At 22.3% G+C, this 26732-nt stretch overlaps 1 protein-coding gene across 3 annotated transcripts in view; it reads right to left on the reverse strand.

The window, feature by feature from the left end:
• Positions 1–26732, reverse strand: part of LOC122499927 (metabotropic glutamate receptor 2-like) — a 214009-nt gene that overhangs the window by 95751 nt on the left and 91526 nt on the right. The window contains exon 1 of one of the 3 annotated variants that reach the window (XM_043608520.1): positions 11909–12021. The exons of 1 other annotated variant lie outside the window; for it this stretch is intronic. The gene's annotated coding sequence lies outside the window, so the exon portion shown is untranslated. Of the gene's footprint in view, positions 1–11868; positions 12022–26732 lie in introns of those variants that run through there. One more of the 3 variants, XM_043608521.1, reaches the window with a different exon arrangement.

Here is a 26732-nt window from a genome sequence, read left to right on the forward strand (position 1 = left end):
AAAAACCTCAAAAAAAAAATTTTTTAATTTTCAAAAAAAATTTTTTTGGTCTTATTTTAGAGATACTACTTTCGAATTTTTACAGAAAATTCTCCTAAATGTGTACTTTTAAGAAATATTTTTGTCGATTTTTTTAATTGGGTACCACATACACTGTAAAAAAAGGGAGTTAAATTTTAACTCCCCCCAGGGGGTCTATAAAAGTCGCACCCATTGGGGAGTTAATGCCAGGGAGTTAAATAAAGAGAGTTAAAATTTCACAACCAAATGCTAACTCCCCAAGGAAAAAATAACTTGCGCGGGTGTTGAATGAAGGGAGTTAGAAATTAACTCTCTTTTGGAGTTGATTTTTAACTCGAAAAATTTCACTCCCAACTCCCGAGTCCGTTAACTCCCTAAATTTTTTACAGTGTAGTTAAAAAAATTAAAATCCTAGGTGGCGCTTCATTCCGGCTGAAGCACAATGTACCAAGTCATTTTGAATTTTGAAAATTTAATATTACATTCGTACTGAGTGACCCCAGAAACGCATAATTAGTAAATTTCAAGAAAATTTAAAAATAATCAGTTACTGGATACATTGTGCTTCAGCCAGAATGATGCGCCACCTAGGATTTTAATTTTTTTAACTATGTGGTACCTAATTAAAAAAATCGTCAAAAATATTTCTTAAAAGAACACATTTAGGAGAATTTTCTGTACAAATTCCAAAGTAGTATCTCCAAAATAAGACCAAAAAAATTTTTTTTGAAAATTAAAAAATTTTTTTTTTGGGGTTTTTTTCGGGCAAAATTTTTTGAATTTTTTTTTTAAATTCCTCTTATTAATTTATAAAACACATATAAATTTCATTAAAATCGATCTAGTGGTTTTCGAGAAAAAACAAATTTTTGATTTTTCTTTCCCCCTCCATAACTCTTACAAAAATACATTTTTTGAAAAAATATTTGGTGAGAAATTTTATCTTAATGTTGCCAACATGTAACAAGAATTTCAAATTTTTTTGAGTGGGGGCAGATTTTGCATGCTTACTCCGCTATAGGCCCTTTAATTTGGTTTAATTCAATCCATTTTTGAAATTCATTATTCTTTTATTAGTTTTTTTTAATTATTGAACTTCTAAAATTAATAAAAAGAATGCAAATTTAAAATGAATGGAGTGCAAGAAAGTTTAGTTTCTGAAAAATTCCGTTTATACATTGGTACAAGTTGGATTTACTCTAACAGTCAGGGGAAGTCCGATCACAAGTTTAAATTACTTTTGCAACATGTGCACGATCCTCTGTGGGATTTCTCGGTCTGGAGACAGCCACGAATACTACTTAAATCTAATAAAAAACATTAAAGGAGAATTTTGAAGAGGTTTCTTTAATAATAGACATTCAATGGCTTTTTCAAGACTAAATCTTTATCTGTGGTCAGTATTTGTTAAATTATTTGACAACAATATAAAATATTGAAAATTCCACTCTCTTATTTCACATAAAAGGAATTTTGAACCTAATAAAATTTAAATCATTTATCAAACGTATTTTTTTTTATTTTTTATTAATATTTTGATAATTATAAATAAATGTCAATAACAAATAGTAATAAATAATAACAGTTTAAAAATAATAAATAAATAAAATAATGAATTTTAGAAGAATGTAAAAAGTTACAAAGAATTTAATAAAATTCTCCTTAGTACAAAAAATAATTAACTTTTTTTACTTTATTATTTTTAATTAATATTTTCATAAACAGAAATTGATTATTAGCAAATAATAAATAATGATAATTTGAAAATAAATTAAAATTTTTTTCCAAGAATACGAAATGTAATTAAATTCTTTTCAAGAAAATAATTAATAGACGTTATTATTTCACTTTTCTATTTTTTCTTTTTTTCTGATAATTATTTTTTTATTAATATTTTGATTTAAAAATCAATTTTAATTTTGAAGTTTCAAATCTCTAAAGTTAATTGAAATTCTTTTGTAGTAATAATTGTTAAGTTCCGTTAGATATGTTGTTATATTTAAATGTTTCAAATTTGATTTCTATCCATTAAATTGAAATCAGAAACCCACTTCAAAGGTCTCATCGAGCGATGCCAAGCGTAAGAATTTTATGCTTTGATTGCTGTTTGAACTTTGTAATTGTATGTAGCAGTTTGAAAGATAATCTATTTAGTGGGTTTCTATTCGAATTCGTTAGAGTTAATTTAATATCATTTAAATTCCGAAAATTTCAATTTCGAATGCTCGTCTAAAAAACGACATTGACGAAGAAAAATTACGAAGAAGAAGAAAATAGAAAATAGTTTATTAAAAACTGTTTGCGTATTTATTGAAAAATTAATAAAAAGTCGATATAGTTAAAAAGGTATAAATTCATTGAAAAAAATTTAATTGGTAGAATTGAAAATTAATTAATTTGATTGTAAATTAATGATTGTAAATTAATTTATATAAGTGAAAATTATTTTATGTAACTGCCAATTAGTTTATTTAATTGACAATTTATACAGTTGATAATTTACATAATTGTCAATTTATATTCTTGACTGTTTACATAATTGTCAATTTATATAATTGACAAATAATTTATATAACTGTAAATTAATTTATCTAGACGGAAATTAATTTCTATAATTGAAAATTAATTGATACAATTCAAAGTTAATTTATAAAATAGACAATAAAGTAATAAAATAGCTAATAAAATTGCTACTTTAATCAAATTTTTAATAAATTAAATTTTTGATAATATTTATAAATGGAAAATATTTGTGAAATAAAATAAAGATTGAAAAAGAAAGATTATCTACTTATTGTTCGGGAAAAATGTGACTTTTAACAGTAACTAAACTTTAGTTATTTTCGTCATGAATGGCAAAATGGAACAATAGGGGAAAAGATTTTTTAATTAGTCTAATTATGATTTTATTTTTGTCGAGTGGAGTGTGTGCACATTAGAAATTTTAGAGTGTAATTTGTATATATGTATATATATTGAATCGTATAACTTTCAAGTGTCGGAAACAGAAAGGCTTGAAAACACGTAAAGCAAATTTGCGTTATACAATAATAGTTGACGTTTGTTGCCAAAACTTTAAATTTCTATATTATGAGAAAATTTTTCGCCGATAAACTTATTTTTACATTGTAACCTGCAACCGAGTTTTTGAGTATGTATGGAATTTATAGTAATCATAAAAAAAAGTAAACACAGAAATACTCTAAAGTTAGAAAAAAAAAGAGAATGATAACATTTTTTTTAAACTTCTGACAATTTGGTTTTTAATATCTCCATAGAGAGACTTATTATTCATTTTAAAAATTTTTCTTTTTATCTTTTACACTGGTAAAAGTTTAACTTTGCATGAATATTATCAATTGTTACTGGTGTTTGGAAAGTTTAATTAAATGTTAATTAACTAACGTGGAGTTGACGATAAAAATATGTTAATTAAATTTTTTTTGGCTTATTCAAAAGAGAGTATTTTGAAAATTATTATTATTCATTTGAGTGTAAATATTTATTTTGATTTATTTTATTTATTATTTTTTTTTTATTATTTTAAGTCTTTTTTAAATTTTTAACAAGTTTCATTTATTATAAAAAATTGTTACTAATACTAATATTATTATTAACAATAATTAATATTTTTTCTAAATTTGAGTCAGTTAAAATTAAAATTAGAAAATTTTAATTAAATTTATTAATTAATAATCTAAATTAAAATTGCAATCAGTTAAAATTTTAACTCATTCAAATCAGTGACTGACTTTTTGCTTTTTAATCAGCTGAAATTTACTTATTTTTAAATAGAAAATTTTGTAATTGTTTTCTATTGTTTATTTTTGTTATTTTTAATATTTTTTTATAATTCTAATTTTGAATTGAATTGTAGTGGAAAAAGTTCATTTCAAAAATTTAATTATAATTATAAAATGGAAAAAATAATAATAAATAATAAACAAAAGAATTAAAGGGAAAAAAGAATGAAGTTGAATAAAAATAATTATATTTTTTTATTATTATTATTGTTACTGACGAATCAGGAAATGTTAACTGATCTGAAAGCGAAAAGTCAGTCAGAGATATAAATCACTTGAAATTTTAACTGATTCGAATTTAAAAAGTGAAAAGAATAGATTAAAGCGATAAAAATTTGTCCTTGTAGTAATCGTTGAAACGAAGAAGGCGAATTTAATTGAATTCCTCCTACCCCTCCCCCCCAAAAAAATCGATTTTCTCAAATTTAGAATTTAATTGATTTGGACATTTTAGATTGATCAAGAGTAGATAGTTTTTCTTAAGAAGCTTTGCTACAAATCTTTAAGTGTGGAAAGCTTGCACTATCTCGATTAATGTCGATTTCCTTAAAGGCGTTCATATATATGAATTTCCACAAGTCTTTCTCACTCTCTCTCTTTCTCTCTTGCGTTCACTTTTTTTTATCTCTCTCCCCATTTTTTTTTCTTTTTTCAGTGCATGTATCTGCCATTCAGTTTGCAAGACTTTTCAAGATCGCTCACCCCCTTATTCTCCTTCTCTCTTTTTTTTCCACTCCAATACTCGATTTCTTTTCCTTTAAGACGTCAGATAATCCAAGATTTTCTACTGAAAGTATTCTCATCAGTTTCTTGCATTGCGGTTTTAAAATTGGTTGAAACTGTGTGACAGAAAACTGACTTGAATCACTTACAAGAGCATCAGAAACATATACATATTTCAAAATATTTTTCACTTTCAAGCATTTTATAAGTGACATTTTTCATTTAATTTTTCAATTTTCTGTCACTTTTGCTTCTTCAAAGAGAAAGTATTTTTTGGAGGGTGTTTATTTTTATTTTTACTTTTTAACGAATTACAATTTTTGATGAATTAAATTAAAGTTTTGAACTAATTTTGTTTTTGACGAATAAAAATATTTTAATTAGGTACGTTTAATTTTTTATATTATTTTTAGCATATAAAAAATATTGGAATTTTATTTCTTAATATACTTTAATTTTTGAACTAATTTTTTTTTAACAAATAAAAATATATTTAAATTTAATTTTGAATTTCGTACAATTTTTGAATTAATTCTGGTTTTGGATAAACGAAAATTTTCGAATTCATGTTTGAATTTAATTTAATTTTTGAACTAACACTATTTTTAACGAATTTACATTTTATTTGGAATTTTATTTTATTTAATTTTTAATTAATAGGTACCTAATAATATTTGAATTTTTTAAATTTGTAAAGAAAAAAATAGTTGAATTTAATTTTGAATCTGAATTTAATTTAGTTTTTGAATTAATACTTTTTAAAGAATAAAAATATTATTATTAAAATTCCTGATTTTGGATAAACGAAAATTTTTGAATTCAAGTTCGCATTTAATTTAATGTTTGAACTAATATTATTTTGGAACAAATAAAAATATTTAAATTGAATTTTTGAATTAATTTTATTTTTAACGACTAAAAATATTTTAATTACGTTTAATTTTTTATTTTATTTCTATAACAAATGAAAAATATTAGAATTTAATTTTGAAATTCGGTTAATCTTTGAATTAAGATTGTTTTGAACAAATAAAAATATATTTTAATGTAATTTTAAATTCATTCTGGTTTTGGATAAACGAAAATTTTTTAATTCAAGTTTGAATTTAATTTTAATTTTTGAACTAACATTATTTTTAACGAATTTTAATTTAAAATTGAATTTAATTTTATTTAATTTTTAATGAATAAAAATATTTGAATTAAATTTAATTTGCACACAAAAAATAGTTGAATTTAATTTTGAATCTGAATTTAGTTTAGTTTTTGAACTAATTCTTTTTAAGCAATAAAAATATTCGTATTAAAATTTAGAGTTTCGTTTAATTTTTGAATTAATTTTATTTTTAACAAATGAAAATATATTTGAATATAATTTTGAATTTCGTCCAATTTTTGAATTAATTTTCTGATTGTGGATAAACGAAAGTTCTTTTTAATTGAATTTTAAAATTAATTTAATTTTTAAACTAATATTATTATTATTGACAAATAAAAATATTTGAATTTAATTTTTAAACTTATTTTATTTTTAGCGAATAAAAATATTTGAATTTGAATTTAATTGTTGAGCTAATTTTTATTGTCAAAGAATAAAAATATTTGAATTTTATCTCTGAAAATAATTTAATTTTTCAACTAATTATTTGTAACGAATAAAAATATTGGAATTTAATTTTTAATTTTGTTTAATTTTTGAATTAATTTTATTTTTAATAAATAAAAATATATTTTAATGTAATTTTGAATTTCGTGGAATTTGTGAATTAATTTTGGTTTTGGATAAACGAAAATTTTATTTTTAACAAATTTAAATATTAATATTTAATTTTGAATTGAATTTTATTTTGGATAAAAAAATATTTTTTAATTTAACTTTGAGTTTAATTTAAATTTGGAATGTAATGTGGTAAATTTAATGTTTTCTAGACGAATAAAAATTTTCCTCTCTTTTTAATTTAAAATATTCACGTTTGTTTGAAAAAGTTTTTTCGTATAATTTTAGCAAAAAAATGCGTTTTTTTTGTGCGGTCTTTTTTTCACATATACGTGGAATTTAAAAAATTATTTTTAAATGAAACTGTCACGCGGTGATGAATAGAAGAATCAGGATTAATTATTATTTCAACACGAACGATGAAGGGGGGTAATTAAACGTGCATGGAAGCCTGTTAGGGTTGAAGTCATGTGCAGCTATTGAGCTAGAAATGAATTTTGAACTCGTGATCAAACTATACAAAGCCTTGGCGTCAATTACATTTCAATGGTTTACATGCTTTTGAAATGGTCAATAAAGTTTCTGTGAGAATTGTATATGTGCACTCTTTGACTATCCGTTTAATTTTAAAATTCCACCAGAATTCTTTCAATCAATTTTTATTAAAACGCATTCATATGGGAGTTTGCACTTTTAGAAATTACGATTTTTTTCTTGCCTTCCCCTTTCGTTTAGATTGTCTTTCCAATATTGGCTATTAATTAGAATTTATCTTTTTATTTATTTTTTTTTTTTTTGCTGTTGTTCGAGAAATGTTTCTCGTTATTTTCCATAGAAAGGAAAGAAATATTTTTATATTTAAGTTACTGAATTTTTTAGAGTGTGAATTTTATGTTTTAAACACGCAGGGGAAAATGTTTTTCTTTTGCTTGCACTTTCATTAACTTTTTTTGAAATTTATTTTCATAAAGTGGCGTGGAAATAAAAAAAGAAAAAAAATTGTGTCGCGTATTATTTGCTTTGAAAAATTTTTTTCACTTTAGTAATTATATTGCTGATGACAAAGAAAATGTGAAGGGAAAAAATGATAAATTTATGTCACTGAAATATTTAACCATTAGAGAATAAAAAGGAAAATGTTGAGAGTATAAGAAAATTCTAAACTTTTGTACAAGAAATCTTGGGGAAACTTTGTCAAAAAGAAGTAAACTTTATAATCAATGATAAAAAAAAGTTTAATTTCCGAGAAGTTTAGAAATTCTTTTCGAAACTGTTAAACGTAGTCTTTTCCTTTGTAACCTTTTTTTTTTGAAAAAAAAGTTAATTTTTTCTATTTTAGAATTACGGGTGATTTAAATATTATCAAGTTTTAATTTGATCCATTTCATGTATTTCATGCATTCGTGTATATTTACAAATTTATCAATTTTGGAGAAGGAAGGAAAAAATTCAATGCACTTTCCTGCATGCAAATTGGGAAAAATATTTTATCGCAGACGAATTTTTTTTTTCGTTTCATTAAAAAGGATGCAAACGAAAAGCGAGAAATTTTCGAGCGAAATATCTTGTTCAGAAAATGCAAATTAAAAGTGAATTTGATTTACTGTATAAGAAATGGAATGAAATGGAAAGAGCTGATTCAAAATCTAGTTGAAAAAGAGATTTTTGTCAGATTTTCACAGTAATTGTAAAAGGCATCTTCGTGTCTTAATGGCTGAGATCGACTATAACATGATGAAGGGTTTAGCTGTCAGAAGATACTGAGCCAGAGATAAATTAGGCCGATAAAACGTAAAAAGGAGAACTGCAAAAAAAGCAGAAAAAAAGGAATGATCTTTTTTACCTCGCTAAAACTTATATCAATTATAAAATAGAGAAAGAGAGAGAGAGAGAGAGAGAAATGAAAAAAAATGTCTAATTTTTCTCCTTTTTTCCACTTATCAAAAAATATTATTTCATTTTTCCTTTATTTTGGTGCTATTATAGAAAATTTTTTGATAAATTTTCATCACCGTTTGTTCATCTGAATACATAAAATAAACTAAAAGTGGCTTATTGAAGAATGGAAAAAGAGTTTGTTTGGTGAAAATTTTTATACTATTTACTCAAATCGTGTTGAATGTAAAAAAAAAACTTTTGTAAATATTAATTTTTACTTTCAAATTTTTTGCATTATTGCAAAATGTTTATTTTCTTTTAAATACTTTTATTAATCGTGAAATGGATTATTGAGTAGAACACAGTGTGTAGATTATAAAATATTCATTTTGGTTTGAAAAACCGAATATTCATCCTCCGATTTAGGCATCTATTGAATATCGATTACACTCCTCGATTTACATTGAATTGGGAACTTTTTTTCCATTACTTGACGCCTCTTGACATTTATTTCCAAGAAGACAATTTTTAACATCGTTTCTTTTTGCACAGGGAATTTCTATGCATTTTTAATTAATTTTTATCTTTTGATTCGCAATTGTCTAATTGTAAAATATTGAAAAGATAAAATATAAAATGAAAAAAATAAAATAGAAAGTAAAATTTAAAATAAAATATAAAATAAAATGTAAAATAAAATATAAAATATAAAGTAAAATATAAAATATAATATGAAATGTGAGGAAAATCAGTTGAAATTAATGATAATAATATATTAAATGAAATTGACATAAAATGGGAGCAGTAAATTTCAATAAATTAAAAATTATTTAAAAATAGTTAAAAGAAAAAGTGTCGTATTTAATTTTGCATCAACTGTATTATTCATATTTCCAATAAGCTCAATACAGAATTCTATAAATTTTCCAAATGAGTATATTCATTAAAATAATAATTTTCAATTCGTATAAATATGAATTGTTAAAATTTTTATTAACTGCAAGAATTGCTGTAAGAAATTTATTTATTGTCTTGGTTTTTAAGGGATTTATTCATAATTTTTGACTGATGATAATTCTGCGTGATTTTTACTGAGACATAAATTTACTGACATTTTTTTTTTATAAAAGTACTTGAAGAGAAGCGAAATATATTTAATTTTTTCACTATATTATGATATATTTGTAAATGAAAATATTTTTTTTGTTTTAAAAAACATTTTTTGCTGTCAAAAAGGTGAAATCAGTTAAAATTGACCGATTTTCAGTTATTCTATTAGTTTTAAAATTTTAATTAATCCTCAGAGTCAGTTAAATTTGACTGAAAATTAATTTAATGTGATCAAATTGTCAGTCAGTTTTGAACGATTTTTTAATTTAAAAATAACTGTAATTTTCAATGTACACCACTGATTTTTTTTAACTGTAGAATCAGAAAAAATTGACAGGTAACTTTATTATTTCTTACTGATTTTCAGTGAAATTTTATTAAATGAAATCAAGAAAGTAGAGTTACTGTTGTCAGTCAAATTTTACTGATATTTTTTAATTAACTTTCACTGATTCCGATGACGGAAATAAAGACTCTTTTCTGTAAAAAAGTATTTTTTCTGACAAAATACTATTTGCTCAAAAATTCTATTTTGGTATTAATATTAGTTTGTAAAATAGTATTTTGTAAATTTTTTTTTTTGAAAAATAGGTACTAATAGTAAAACAAAATAGTGTTTTGCATAAAATAATATTTTGGAAAAAATACTATTAATATAAACTAAAATAATATTTGGTATAAAGTATTTTATGGGAAAAATTTTTCGAGAAAAATACTATTTTGTAAAAAAAATGAATGTATTTTAAAAATAAAATAGTTTTTTCTAATATAAATAAAAAAGTATTTTGCATAAACAAGTATTTTAGGTAAACAATTATTTTCTAAAAAATATTATTTTGAGAAAATTACTATATTGAAAAAAATACTAATAATAGAAAATAAAATAGTATTTAAGAAAAATATTATTTTTTTACAAAATATCATTTTGAAAACATACTAATTTGTATAAAATTTTATTTTGTAAAAAATACTGTTTTATAAGAAATAGTATTTTCGAAAAAATACTATTTAGTTTAAAATTTTATTTTATTTTTAATTTTATTTCGTGAATGCTATTTTATAAAAAATATTATTTGAAAAGAAAATTCTTGGAAACTTTTCTTTGAACCATAACCAATTTTTTTTGGGACTCTGTTAAAATTTTGGCACATATTTTCCATAGAAGCAAAAAAATTAGCGCAAATATCGCGATTAATAGTTTGTTTTTTTTTGCTAAGTACTGGTTTTGAAGTTTATACTACAAAAAATTGTCGTTCACAGTATAACAGCTTGGACTGATTTACGAGCGCCTTTTGAATCATAAATTTAGTTTGCTTTCCTAAGCAGCTGTTGCGCGAGGTGCCTGTATTTATTTTTACGGACTTTCCAATTCTTTTTATTTTCATAAAGTCGATTTTTCTTTCATGATCGAATCGAAAATTAATTATTTGTCTTGTTCTTACATAATTCTCGCCGTAATTTTTTTTATGATACTTGTTTTTTATTGGTGCATCAAACTTTTATGTCTGATTAAAATTTTTCTGAAATTTTCTCTGATTTTTGATAATTTAACCGTAATTTAAAAATTTAATTGCGTAGCGTTATTTTTGGGATTATTATTATTATTATTATAGTTTAGAATATTTTTAATTAAAATATAATTTAGTTAATATTGTGATTTACTATTTTATTTGAAAATTAATTTACTAATATTACTATTTCTACTTAATGGATTTTTTAACATTAATACTATTTATTAATTTTAATTCATTGTATTTATAATTTTATAATGATAAAAAATATATTAAGTAGAAATAGTAAGAAAACGTTTTAAGTATAAATAATGTAAATCTATATTAATTTAGAACTGACGTCTCAATATATGATACTTTGTAAGTTGGTAATTAAATTATGAATAGAAATGAATAATTAATAATAATAAATGATTAATAGTAAAAGTTGTTTATGACAATGGACAATTATCACTCAATTATTAACCACTTACTATGATTAATCTTTAGGGAGAGAGAGAACAGTAATACAGAGTTAAAGTTCTCAAATTAAAACAATTTACAAAAAATTTTTCGTACTTGAATAATAGTCAAAAATGGAGTCAAAAAAATGGTTCATTTAATTTTTTGATTAATAAACGAATTAGAAAAAAAATTTCTTCGTACGTTTAAAAGTAAAAAAAAATGGAAATTTTAAGTTAGACAAAATTGAAAATTTAATTGAAAAAAATTGAAAATTGAAATCTAAATTAAACAAAGTTTTTAATTAATATTTAAATTAAACAAAACAGAAAATTTAATTTAAATTTAAACAAAATGGAAAATATGAATTTAAACTGACCAAAATTGAAAAATTAATTTAATTAAACAAAATTGAAATCTAAATTTAACAAAATTGAAAATTTGAGTTTAAATTAAACAGAACTGAAAATTTAATTTAAATTAAACAAAACTAAAAATTTAATTTAAATTAACCAAAATTGAAAATTTGAATTTAAATTTTAAAAAATTGAAAATTTGATTAAAATTGTAAAAATTGAAAATTTGATTAAAATTGTAAAAATTGAAAATTTAAATTAAAGAAAATGGATAATTTTAATTTTAATCAAACAAAAAAATTTTTTACCGGTTGTAATAATTTTTTTAAATTTGTTTACTAAATTTACCGAATTTTTAGATAGTGATTAGTGTTCCTTAAAATGATTAGTTTGTCCATTTTTACGCGTCATGGTTGAGCGTCCCTTTTCCTGAGTATACAACGCGCGCGACTCAGTGTCAGAGAAGCCACTGAGGCATCGCGTCTCCATAACACTAGCGTCCTGGAAAATGGATCAACTCCTCTTCCCCTCTCTCTCACTCTCTCTCTCTTTCCACCCACAATAGTGAATGATCGTACATTGCTACCGCGCAATTCTCTTATTCACAGGCAACGTAACCTGAAAATCAGATTTTTCAGACAGATTTTAGCGTTTCAATGCATTTTGAAATAACCCATATATTTGAATGAGTTTGGTTTTCTTTTCTTTTTTAATTGCGCTTTTTAATTGCATGCATCAATATGTACAAAGATATGAATGAGAAAAAAATGCTTTATACTATTTTGAATAAATTTTACACCACTGTGAAAGGAAAAATTTTTTGTACAATGAGCAGTGAAAATACTTTTTGAATTTTTAAAAATAATTCTACTTTTTGATAGTTTTAAAAAGTGAATTTTTTTTAAATAAAATTCATTTAGTATTTTAAACGAAATTTATGTAGCATTTTCAAACGAAATTTATTTAGTACTAGCAACAATAAGCGCGCTAAAGCGCCCGGCTACATTCTTACTTATTTTTTAAAATAAATTTAACAACTTTAAAAATAATAGAATTTAAAAATTTTCAATTCAAATTTCTGTTAAAAACTCTAAAAAATTGAATTTCACAAAAATTATAAATAATTGCAGAAAATCAATTATTTTCGAAAGTACAAATAAAATTAAATTATGTTAAAAAATATAAAAGAAAATTCTGGTCAAAATTTTTATTATCTTTATAAATAAAAATATAAAAAAAAATAAATAAAAAAATATTCTTATAATATAAAATAATAATTTTATCACTCGGTCATATTTAATTGTTATAAAACATGAAGAAACCGATCACTCCGAATCTTCGACTCGGAGCAATCGATTTTTTCATGTTTTATAACAATACTTTTATAAGTTGTTTAATTTAAAAAAGGTTTGAATTTGAAATTTTTGAATATTTTAATTCCTGTGGAAAAATAATAATAATTAAATAATTATTTAAATAAAGAAGTTTTTGATGTTTTCGAATAATTTTACAGTGAAATAAATTCGTAAGTAAATGTAACAGAACATTATTTTGAGTAAAATTTTTTCCTTTATTTTCTAAAAATACAAAAATTTTCATTTTCAATGAGAATTTGTAATTGACAAATAGAATTTATAAACATTTTCTTCTTTTATTTTTAAAAAACTTTGAATTTTATTAAAACAATTGTAATTAAGAAATATAGAAATGATGCTTGAGGAATAAAAATTAATCATAAAATGGGTATATTTCCTTTTTCTTAATCATAATTTTTTAAGAATTAACAATTTTCTATTTTTTATAAATAAAAAGGAGAAAAATTTGCATAATTTAGATCAGTCAAACGAAATTTGTTATAGAAAAAAGCATATAATAAACAAAATTTATTTCTTAATCATAATTTTTAAAAATTTTCTAATTTTCTAATTTTAAATATTATTTTATTATAAATCATGAAAAAATACCTGATTTCGATTTGTCAAACAATATTTTTTAAAGAAAACAAAACAAAAGCATCCACAAAAATTAACTTCAAAGTGTGGACAGACAGAATGAAAGAATGAAATACGAAGATTATTATAGTTAATTTTAAACGAAATTTATTTATTACTTTAAACGAAATTTATTTATTATTTTAAACGAAATTTATTGAGTTTTTTTCCAAAGGAAATTTATAAAAATTTTTAAACAGAATCGATTGTTTTTTTAAATTAAATTTATTGAGTTCTTTTAAAAGAAAATTTATTTAATTTTTAAAATAAAATTTATGAATTTTTTTGAGCAAAATTGATTGAATTCTTTATAAACGAAATTTATTGATTTTTTTTAAATAAAACTTACTGAGTTTTTAAAATAAAGTTTATTGAGTTCTTTAAATGAAATTTAAAGAAATTTTTTATCGAAATTTATTGGATTTTTTAATTGAAATGTTTAAAATAAAATTTTAAAAGTTTTTATAATTTTAATAAAAAAAAAAATATCTTTTGTGTGGCAATTGATGCTTACCAAGAAAAAGCAGAGCGCAAGCGCAAAGAAGAAATGAGAGTGAAAGAGAAATTTCAGTTTTTCTCTGTTAATTTATTATTTTTCTCTTAAGATTATTTGTTAAAAAAATAAATAATTATTATTTCATTATTTATTACTACTATTATTATTACTTATTCTTATTATTTATTGATATTATTCTTTTAAATTATTTTGTACGCGCGCAGTATTTAAAATAATTGTTAAAAATCTCAAATGAAAAGTCTTCTTTTGAATTTTTGGAAAATTGTTTAAATTCTGTTTCTGTAGAGAAAATAAAAATATTGAAGATAAAATTTAAACAAATTTTTGAATATTTAGAAAAATGTCATTTAATATGAAATAAACAAGAGAATATGATAAAGTGGAATTTGAATATTTTTTATATTGCTTTTGTTGGAAGAGAGAATTATATTTTAAAACCTTCATTTTCTATTATTAAAAAGGGGGAAAATATCAGTATCAAGAGAATATATTGTACTTATATTTTAGTTCATTTAGCTTTCATTAAGTGAATAAGGAATCTGCAAGTTGAATAGGTACTAAGAGCGCAGTTGAGAGGCTCTTAAACTTAGGGAAAGAGAGCTTTTGTTTCTGCAAGTTTAATTCCATTGGACTCTAGGTTTTATTAAGACTTTACATTGTTTTGCATGATTGCCGTCTCTCGCTTAATATTTTTGTTATATTATCTTTCATTTCTGTAAACTTTAAAATGTTCCATCAAAAAAAAAAAAAAAAAAAAAGAAAAAAGAAAAAAAGGCAAAAAAAAAATATGAAAGAAGGAAGTAAAACTTTTTTTTCTGCCTCTCTCGCTAAAAACTCATATCAGACTAGACGTAAAGTTTTCCTTTTGTTTTCCGAACAACAAATTTTCATTTAACTGACATGATAGAAAAAAAGTTTACCCTCGTTTTCATAGGTTTCTGCGATAGTATTCAAACACAGAGAATGTATTTCTAATTTTTTGTAATGTTATTTTTACTGTTAGTTTTTAACATATTTTTAATTATTTTCTATATTTTTATATTTTTAATTCTTTTTGTATTTTTAATTTTTAATTTTTAATATTTTTTTTTTATTTAAAATGTTTTTAATTTGAAATATCTTTATAATTTAAAATATAAATTTCTTCTTATGTTTTGAATTTGAAAATATTTGAATTTCGAGAATTGTTTTGATTTACGGATGGAAAGTATTTTCTAATTAATTCAAATTTATTTGAAATAATAAAATGGAAGAAATTTTATAAAGCTTTTAATTGAACTCATTATTTCTGGAAAGAATTGAATTTCACTCGACCCTTAAATTGCTCTTATTAAAAGCTTTTTCAGTTAAATTTGTTGGTCATTTTCACTGGATTCTTCATGGGCGCGCATCATATTGTTCGCATTAAATTTTTCAGTTTCTCCAGTGTTTTAATATGCCTTTAGAAAATTTTATGTGCGGTTTTAATCCATCTTCATTATGCACACTAAGAGGAATGTGTGCCTCGAAAAGTCCACAGCAGTTTATCATTTTTGCTCTGCATTTTACGGAAGGGATTAGGCTAGAAGAGTAGAAAGCTCATATCCTGCAGTAGGAACTTAATTAGTATAAATAAAAAAAATATATATACACCGAAATATTTTTCTGCAAAAAAAAAATTTTTTTTCAAATGAAAATGTTTTATTAAGAGGAAAGGAATGGAGAATTTAGTAATTTAGAGTTTTATTTATTTTTTGTCACTTAAAATTTTTAAGTAATGTAAATGAAGTAATGCAAATATATATTTTAGGGTAAATATTTATGTTAATATTTATAAATGAAAAATATTTTTCTGGAAAATTTCCTTTTAAGAAGAAAGATATAAAATAGGACATGGATGATGTATAAAGTTTGCACGCACATTGAAATTGATGAGCCTGGGGGAAGCGGAAAAAGATGTTAGAGCTTGAATTGTTAATATTTCTCTTTTGAAATATAAATACCACCCTTATTTATATTTATTTTACAAATATTTTCTTTTGTGAAGTAGAAAAAATGTATTATGAAGATTAGTTCTTTTTCTATAATTATCTTTCATGGTCAATAAAAATGTTTAGAGTATTGCATTTATTTTTTAATTCATAATTTTTGTTTGATTGTTCATTTTGTCATTTTTTAAAATTGTTTTTTTGTTTTTGTATTTTGTTTTTTTTTTACTCGTAATAATTTTTGGATTTAAATATCAAAATTACAGACTAAAAATTTTCTTACTGATGAAAAATTAAAAATACGTTCAACGTTCAAGAGGAACAAACATTTTAATAATAAAGAATTTAGACAGATAAATAAACAAATATAAATAAAGAATCGAAGAAATATATTAGTAGGGAAAAATTTAGTCAGAAAAAATAAAAAAAAATAGTTTAAGGAAAATAATAATGAAATAAAATAATTAAAAATTAAAAAAATAATAATTTATTTTTATACAATTTTTTACTGAATTTTTCTAATTTCTTTGTGCGAATATAAAAAGATAAAACGAATCGTTTGCAAACATTCTCCTTTTTAAATACTCGACTAGTGTTCTCGAACCGAAAATAGTTTTTAGCGTGCATTTTTTATGCCAACATTAAAATTTATTTCACCGTTATTTGATGGTTTAATCTTCAATCCATTAATGGATAGAATTTTTTTTTTCAAACACAGTTTGCATCATTTTAATACTTTAGTTTCTTTTTTTATTTTATTTTCAAGCGAACGGAAACAAAATTAAACCACAAAGTTTATAAAATATTTTCGCGACTTTTCTGCCGTAAAATGAAAATATATTTTTTTTTTGCTACATGAATATTTACAATTTTGTACATACATTTACCTATAGTGAATATATAGGTGACACATGGAGGACAGGGAGACAATTATAATTCGCTTCCTTAAATTCTCGTAACATGAAATATGTATACATGCTTAGAATGAACAAACTTTGTACATTTTAACTATCTCGGACAGCCGCCGGAAAAGAAGTGAATATAAAATGCACAACAGGTACGCCTGCTTATTGTCGTTAGCAAAAATGATAAATTGTACACCTACACACGTTTCAACAAGAAAACTCACGTTACTCATTTTATGACAAACCTGCAATTGAATTTTTTTTCTACAACGCGAAGTGTTCTTAATGAATTTCCTTTTTTTTTGTATTTTCTTTTTTTGAAAATTAATTGCACTCGTTATAATGTTACACAAAATAAACTAGAGGAAAAATTGTCAATTATTTTTTTCTTAGTAAAATATTTTCTTATCGAACACGGAATGTATTTTTATCTGACAGTTTTCTTGAAAGTATCAAATTGACATTGAAGTGGATCAAATTGATGATGAAAATTTGAATCAATTTTTGATTTCATCCGTATTTTTTGTATCGTTGTAAATTGATACTTTTAAGTTAACTGCATGGCATTTTTTGTATAAATAATTTATCTAAATTAAAATTCGCACACATTTTTTTTTTATTTTTCTTATTGAATGGATGTTTTTTTGCCAGGACGGAAATTTTTCATTTTTAGAAGTCCTTTTTTATTTAAATTAATTTTCTTTTATTTTACTTTTGTCTAAATTTTTTTTTATTAAAATATTTTTTATTATTTATGTTTGAAGAAAAATTGGAATAATTGAATAAAAAAATTAGAAATTCGAGATTTTAATGGGTAGAGAAACTTGATTTTGTTTTATTTTTTTTTTGCATCGTTAAAATTTGTGTGGTAAATTCTTTTTTGATTTCGAGGAATGAAAAAACTTGATCGACGATCTATATTAAAGTATCTGCTTCTTTGTACAATAATAGTCCATTCGACGAGTTCTATGAAAGGATATTCAGTATTCAATGTTCATGCTTAAGAATATATTTGATACGTGATGCATTTCTTTAATATTGGCCCGCATTCAAAAAGTCATGCATCGCGTTCCTTTAGTAGATATATCGAGTTGAAAAGTAATGCTTGAAATATGCGATCACTTGAAACCATCTATTACCTACATAGTTATCCACCCGCATCCACAAAATATGAATGTTGCCCTCCCTCCCTCCCACTCCCTATTTTTTTCTAAGATATGCAAGAGAAGAATGAATGAATATCTTGAGAAAAAAAGAATAATAATATGAAATATCAAATATTTGAAATTGTATGAAATATTTCGTTTATTTAAAAATAATATGCAGTTTTATTTTTATTTATATATAACATTTTTTTCTACTACTATTATTAAATAAAAATCATTTACATGTAATTAATTTATTAATTAACTATAATAATTTGAATGTTCTTTCATTCATTCACTTTTTCTGTCCCTCACACTCTGAAGTTGTTTTTTGTTTATACTTTTGTTTTTTGTTATCTTTAGATAGATTGTATATTTTATTATTATATTATAATTATTTTTATATTATAATCAATTCAAAATTGTAATGACAAATAGAAATCATCAGATTTTTTTCACTTCTTCTTATTAAAAGACTAAAATTTTGTTAAATATTATGTTTTGTCAAATTGAAATTATGCAGATTTTTGTTCCTTACTTCTAAACAAAATTAGAAAATTGTTAAACAACTGTGATTAAGAAATAGAAAATTTATTTATTTTGCATTATTTTTGTTTATGAATCACAATTTTTCTAACAAAATTATTATTTTGTTTTAGAAAAAGAAGAAAAATATTTGCACAATTTCTATTTTTAATCTTATTTTTAGAACAGAATTTAACAGAGGAATTATGACATTCAAAAATTTTAAATTCAAACATTTTTGAAATTAACCAACTTATAAAAAATTGTTGTAAAACATGAAGAATATCTTCATGTTTTATAACAATTAAAGATGACCAAGTAATAAAAATCATTATTTTATATTATAAGAATATTATTACTGTAACTTCATCAAAATTATTTTTATCATTTTAAATCAATTATTATTTTCTAGAATTTTAAATTATTTTTTATGAAAATAATAATTGAATTCCTTAAAAAACTTTTATTTTTTTGAGAATAATTGAGAATTCCTGTGAAATTTTTATTATTTATAAAAATAATTAAATGTTTGCATACAATGTTATTAAAATTTTTTTAAATAATTGAATTCTCTTTGGGAAATTTTATTAAAATAGTCGATATTAAAAATCATTAAAATTAGAAAATGCATTTTATTTTTGAAAATAATTGAAATTAGGACAAGAATTTTTTTGACATTTATGAAAATAATTGAATTTTGGAGAAGAATTTTGTTATTTATAAAGATAATTGGAATTTTTACAAGAATTTTTTTTTCAAATTTTAAACATACCTAGTTGAATTTTATAAGAAGAATTTTATTTTTTTCGAAAATAATTGAATTTCTGCAATTACTTGAAATTTCTCCAAAATTGAATTTTTTTAGTGTTTTTAACAAAAATTTAAATTAGAAAAATTTTTAAATTCTATTATTTTTAAAATTCTAATTTTATTTAAAAAAGGTAGTAAGAAGTTAGCAGCGAAAATTGTTGTTAGTTTGCATGTAAGTAGTGTGAAAAAGATTTAGTCAGACTTCAGAGAGAAAGTGGATTTTAGTAACAAATAACAATTTTTATTATAAGTAGTATGAGCATATTTTAGTCAGACAATTTTAGTAACTAAACATGCTTTTCATTGTAAGTAGTATAAACAAGACTTTAGTCAGACATACGCGAAAACATAAAAAATATATTTTTTGGAATTTTTCTTGATTTTTGTGATAGTCTGACTAAATCTCTCTTATACTACTGCTAAAATAAAAAACAATCTACTATTGTTGAAGAAAGAATTCATTTACACATAAGTAGTGTAAAGAAAGTTTAGTCAGACACCAGAGAAAAGGACAATTTTTGTAACAAAAAATGATTTTTAAATTATAAGTAGTATAAACCTATTTTAGTCAGACACCAGAGAAAAGGACAATTTTTGTAACAAAAAATGATTTTTAAATTATAAGTAGTATAAACCGATTTTAGTCAGACAGACTCGAAAACTGCATTTGAAATCCTTATAATAATTCTTTTTCTGTCTGACTAAAATGATTTTTACTACTGGTGAAGTAAATATTTATTTGAATCAAATAATTTTTATTCAGATCAATTAAATAGTATTTGAAGCAAATAATATTTAATTGACACAAATAAAAATTATTTGATTCAAGTAAATATTTAATAGATAGATAATAATCAAGTAGTGTAAACAAAATTGGTGAGGCATCAGAGTAATAGATAATTCTAGTAACAAATTCTTTACTAAAATATGGAATATAATAATATTGCATAGACTGTATATAGTAAAGATTAAAAATTGTATAGTATTGAATATATGGAATAGAATAAATAAAGTAGAGAATAAAAATTATATATACAATATAAAATATGAAATAGAATTAATATAGTATAGAATAAAAATTACATATTGTAGTATATGAAATGGAATAAATATATAGTATAGAATAAAAATTGTTTCGTATAGAATATGAAATAAAATAAATATATAGTATGAAATAGAAAAAATTAATAAACAAGTTTTGGCTCTGTATTTGTATGATTGATATTCGAGAAGACGGAAGATATTTTAGAAGATAGGATCGTGAAAGTGATGATCCATTAAATTCTCATGTCTTATCTTATATGTTGGGGATTTATCTAAAATCAGAAAATGAGCAGAGAGTAACTTTAGCACGGATTTTGTTAACAAAAGATACGATTTCCCACCTGATAAAAGACAGCTATCTTTAAGCCATCTGTAATTGGATACTTTTAGAACCCTCATCAATAAATTAATAGAGTGTATTTAATGATGAGCCTTTTGTGGAGTCCTTGTATTATTAAGAAATTAAAAATATAAATGTAATATCTAAGCCCTTTTTTTCGGAGTCGAATTTCACGTGGAGAATTAAATATTATACTTGACTTACTTAGAGAGGACGACGCTTCTTTGAAATTTTATACTTTTCAAGTTTTGAAACTAAGAGTTTTGAATTTCAAAAAGGGATGTTTTTTTTAATAAAAAGGGATTCTTTAATTTATAATCTCATTTTTTTGTTTGTTCATTTTTGTTAACCTACTTTTTTTAAAATTAGAACTTTTATGGATATAAAGAATAGAAAATTTGTATTAATTATTTATTTTGTTAAGAAAAAATGTGTCTGACTAAAATCTGTTTACACTACTTATATATATAAATGAGATTTTTTCAACAATAGTAGTAGAATTGTAGAAATAAACTTTAGTCAGACGGTAAGAAGGAAAATTAAAATAATTTTAAATAGTTTTTTTTTAAATTTTTGTACACTACTTGTAATAAAGACCTAGTCTATGAGAAAGCAAAAGCTGTATTTTTTAATATAATTGTCTATTTTTTGTGTCTGATACCAATTTAACAATTATATATATTTGTACTTTTAATATTTCTTTCTGATGTAATTTATAAAAAGTGTGAAAAAATATTTAAAGTACAAAAAAATGGGAACCGAAAAAATAAATTATGTTAATTTTTGTAGTAAAAGTATTTTTTAGCCAGACTCGCATGTTATTATTCTAGTTTAATCAAGGTTTGATTTATGTATCAGTAGAGTAATCAGTAGTATAAGAGAGATTTAGTCAGACTATCACGAAAATCATGAAAAATTTCAATAATGATTTTTTTGTTTTGTTTTTTTTTGTATGTCTGATCAACGATTTCTTTATACTACTTATTATGAAAAGTATTTTTTGTTACAAACATTGTTTATCTCTCTGGAGTCTGATCAAAATTTGATTAGATTACTTATATCGAAATGGACTTTCTTAAACACATAGTAGTAGGGAAACGGTTCAGTCGTACAGAAAAAAGTATTATTACAAGGATTTAATATAGTTTACATGTCTGTCTGGTAAACTTTTTATTTGTACTACTTACAATAAATATTATTTCTACAAAAAAGGTAAAGCATTATTTGTTACTAGAATTGTCTATTTCTTTGTCGCCTGACCAAAATTTGTTTATACTACTTAGAGGTTCGATGTTGATCATTCTACGAATCTAGAGATTCGAGGTTTTAGATTTTCAATGTTTTAAACATTCTACGAGTTGAAGATTCGATTTCTTATTTTTTCCAATGTTTCAAAAATTCTCTCAGTTGGATATTCCATCTTTAACTTAAAAATTTTATTTCTACCAAATAAATTTCTATTTGCACTGGAAAATAAAAATATACCTTTCCTCGGAATTTGATTTTTTTCATCTATTTTTAGTTTTCAAAACATGATTTATGTTTTCAGTTCGATATATTTTTGCTTCATTAATAATAATTTTTTGTTTATAGAAATCGTATATATATATACACACATCTGAAAAATAAATTACAAGATTGAAGTGAGTTTGAGATTTGGTGAGTTTATATATAAGAAATTCGGAATCAATCTTAAAATTTAACGACATATAGATTTCATGAGGGAATAAGAATCTCAAGAGAATTTATCTGGATATTGGAAAATTTTTTGCCCTAATGTATAACACGACGAGAAAGGGAGGGGGGGAATAGGAAATGAAAACAAATAACTAAAGTTTCCCTTGTTTTCGTTGCAGTGTATAAGTTTTCAGATGTCATTTACTTTTCTCTCTCATCAATAAGAATTGATACGTATGTTATAGGCACTTTTCGAATTACGTAAATATTCGCCAATCAATAGATATCAATTTTCTTAATTCGAATATTTTCATTTTATGCTTTTATTAAAAATTGTTCTAGTTTCAAATATTACCTCCATTCTTTAAAATTTCTTTGAATTTTAATAATTTACAATTTAATTATATCTAATTTATAAATTTACTAAAATTTATTTTATATATAAATATATTTGTATTAATTTTATAATTGTTTATAATTAAAATTTATAAATTCTGTTTAAAAATATATTTAATATACATTATTTGTAAACATCTTTTATAAAAATACACAGTTTATTGTTTTTTATAAAAGCAAAATAAAATTCAAAATATTAACATTCTTTGAACTAAATCATTAATGTATGTAGAACATTTCTTTGATGGTTTTTTTCTTCTTTCAATTAATTGATTTATAGATTTTTTTTCTTCATTATTATTAGAATATTAAAATAAAAAAGTATCTCTTACTTCAATATTAAAAAAAAAAATTTATCATTTTTATATCGGATTTTTTTTTGAAAGCAGAGAATCCTCATTTTTATTTATACAAAACATATTTCGTTTTGATCTGACAAATAGTCATGGAAAATAACATAAAAATACAAATTGAGAGTTGTGAATTTAAATAAAAAGAGAAAATCCTTTGAAAAGTTTATTATTTAATGAATAATTGCAAAGCAATTTACACATAAAAGCGACGGGAAACATATGAAATTATTTGCAATATGATATTGGTTATTTCATTGTTATATATGATTGATTTCAAAATAATTGGGAGAATTTAATAGTTCCCTTTTTGTGATTTTACTTTTGTTTAATTAAAAGGAAAAAAAAATGAATTTTTATTTAAAAAAATTTTTTTTGTATGTTAATTAAAAAAATGGTGATAAAAATTGTAGAAATCTTGGAGAAGTTTCTTATCTTTGAATGGTGATTTATCGACAGTTTTGTGCGAGCTTGAAAAGCTTTCATTTATCGACCATAATAAGCTAGAGGTAGCAATTTTACCGACAGTGGATTCCTGTGCTTTCATTGAATAATTTTATGAATTGCAACAGCATCTGCGGGGAAAATGTTGAGATAGAATCTTTGAAATTTATACCCTTGGAAAAGATGCAATAATTTATGTATAAATGTGGTTTTTTTATTTTATTTATTTTTAATTTTTATTATTTATTCTATTAGTATTTATTTATTATTTAATTTTTATATATTTTATTTTGAAATTAAATTATGTTTATATATTTATATTTAAATATACAAGTATTTATGGAAGTGTATAATAAAAGTTCTGAAACAAAAGAAAAATTATGTTCTTTAAGAGAGTGGAACATTCATTTTCAGTGGACTTGGAGATAATTTACGATATTGTCCGATTAGAGTAGATGAATAAAAAATGAAGTAACTATTGTAGTATTTTTATTCTTGAACGATAAAAGAACACTACATATATATTGTGCTTTTTTAAAGCTGGACAGTATTCTAGACTTAAATTGAACATTTTCCTTGACAAATACGAGTAAATGTATTTATAAGAAAGGGTAATATTTTTTTGAAATGTCACAGGTTTTAGTGCTTTGGTTTTAGTACTTTGGAAAAAAACTCTAAATACAAAATTTTCTATAAAACATTTTATTTATTTTCTCACAAAGAAATTGCAAATATTTTTCCCTTTTAGTTTTAGTCTCATGAGAAAAATATTATATTTTTTTGTAACTTAAATTTGTTTGATTTATATAGAATATATTTATATTTATATATAATAGCAATGAAAAATAACAGGAACAAATAAAGTTTATGTTATTTTTAGTAGTAAAAGCATATTTAATTATTCCTGTCCAATCAAAGTTTTATTTAGATTTCAGTAAAGTAAACAGACTTTGGTCAGACGGATAGAGACGATAGAATATTTAATAAGTAAATAGTTCGTTTTTGATTAGCAGTAGTGTAAAAGAGATTTAGTCAGACAAACTCGAAAATCAATAGAAATTTCTGAAACACAGTTTTAGTTAAGTATTATCTTGCCTGTCTGACTTAAATATTTTTTATACTACTTGTGGTAGTTTAAGCAAATTTGACATAAAAAAAATATCCTAATTTTTTTGTTTTAGACTGAAGTATTTTTTTCCCACAAGTGAGAGTTGTTTGACTTTAAGTAGTAAAGTCGCTTTTTGGTCAAACATTAATAAAAATAACATTTAAACAGGTTTTATTTAAAAACCAGTAGAATAAAAAGTGTTTGGTCAGACGAACATACAGATGGGTGAAAAATGTTTCAAAGAAAAGCGTATTTAATTAGTATAGTGCTACTATAAAAAAGTATTAATCAGACAAAAATATCTCTAAAGTCAAGAATTATAATTTTCAGTCGATGTTTGACTCAAAACTTCCCATTCTACTTTGTTAAGAGTAAAATTAAAAAACAAAAGAAAATTTTTTATCTTAAACTTTTTCGTAAATTTTTTTTGTCTAACTTGAATTGGTTTATACATACTACTGATATTTAATTAAACTTTTCTCTCAGCTGAAGTGTCATAAGAAAATTTTTGTCGGATCAAAAAAAAATAATTATTAATATTTCGAAAACTATTTTAGTTACTCTTAATATCAGTGGAATAACAATAATTTAGTCAGATACAATGTACAAAAATGTTTTTGGTCAGACGTACATATTGGTATAAAATATTTAAAAAAAAGCTTTTTCGATTTGCAGTAATATGATAAATTTTTAGTCAGACCTACAAAAAATTTACGGATTTTAAAATACAGTGTCAAGTATGTTGTGTTTGTCTGACTAAAACTTTACTATGCTACTTTTTTCGAAAAAAGCTTTATATTTGTAAATTAAATGCATCATTATTAGGATTTCAAATAATGTGTGAATTTTTTTAACATCAGTAGTATAAAAAAGCATAGGTCAGACGTTAAAAACATAAGGCAATTTTTTTAAAAATAAAATTTTGATTTTCAGTTATAAAAGAGTATTTCAGTGAGATGTGTTTAAAGATAATCGGCAATCAAATAGTTGAAATCAGATTCTACCTAGATATCAGTAGTGCAAAGAGATATAGGTCAGACGTGAAAAAAAAAGTTAAAAAACAAAATTGAAGTTAAATTATTAGAGGTATAAGGTGAATTTAGTCGGACTGGGAAAAAATGTTAGAAATATTGACGGTTAAATAAAAAGTATAATAATACTGTAAAGAAATAGTCGTTAAAAATTAGTGAACTTTCAATTTCTTATAAACTCAGTTTTTCTCAGGATATCAATTTGAGATAAAAAGCGTATCAACACTTTTAAGACGATTTTTTGAAGCTGAAAAAGAAATTTCAAATGTTTGCAGAAATTCAATTATTCTTAAAACTAATAAAAATTTTCGTAGAAATTCAATTATATTAAGATGATTTTTAAAATTCTCTTCAAATTTTCGATTATTTTTATAAATAATAAAATTCTTCTCCGAAATTCAATTATTTAAAAAAAATTTTAATTCAATTTTTTGCAAAATTTTAATTATTTTCAAAAATTTTCCTCAATTTAATGACTTTTAGTAAATATATTATTTAAATAAAATTTTCCAAAAGAATTCAATTAATTTAAAATTTTTTTAATAAAATTCCACGTAAATATTTAATTATTTTCATAAAATAATAAAAATTTCACAAAAATTCAATTATTTACAAATTTTTTATAAATTTCTTCGCAATATTATTCAATTTTTTTTTGTAAAAAATATAATTAATACAGGGATTCAATTGTTTTTCTAAATAATAAAATTCTTTTTAGGAATTCAATTGTTTTCATAAATAATAAAACTCATCGCAGAATTTCAATTATTTTTAATAAAATTTTAATCGAATTCCTCGATAAATGTAATTATTATTAAAAATTTTATTAAAATTAGTCAAACGAATTCAATTATTTAAAAATTTGGTGATAAAATTCTTTATGAGAATACAAATTTTAAGAAACATTCAAATATTCAATAGA

Source organism: Leptopilina heterotoma, unplaced genomic scaffold, assembly GCF_015476425.1.
Source record: "Leptopilina heterotoma isolate Lh14 unplaced genomic scaffold, ASM1547642v1 Lhet_18, whole genome shotgun sequence".
NCBI lineage: Eukaryota > Metazoa > Arthropoda > Insecta > Hymenoptera > Figitidae > Leptopilina > Leptopilina heterotoma.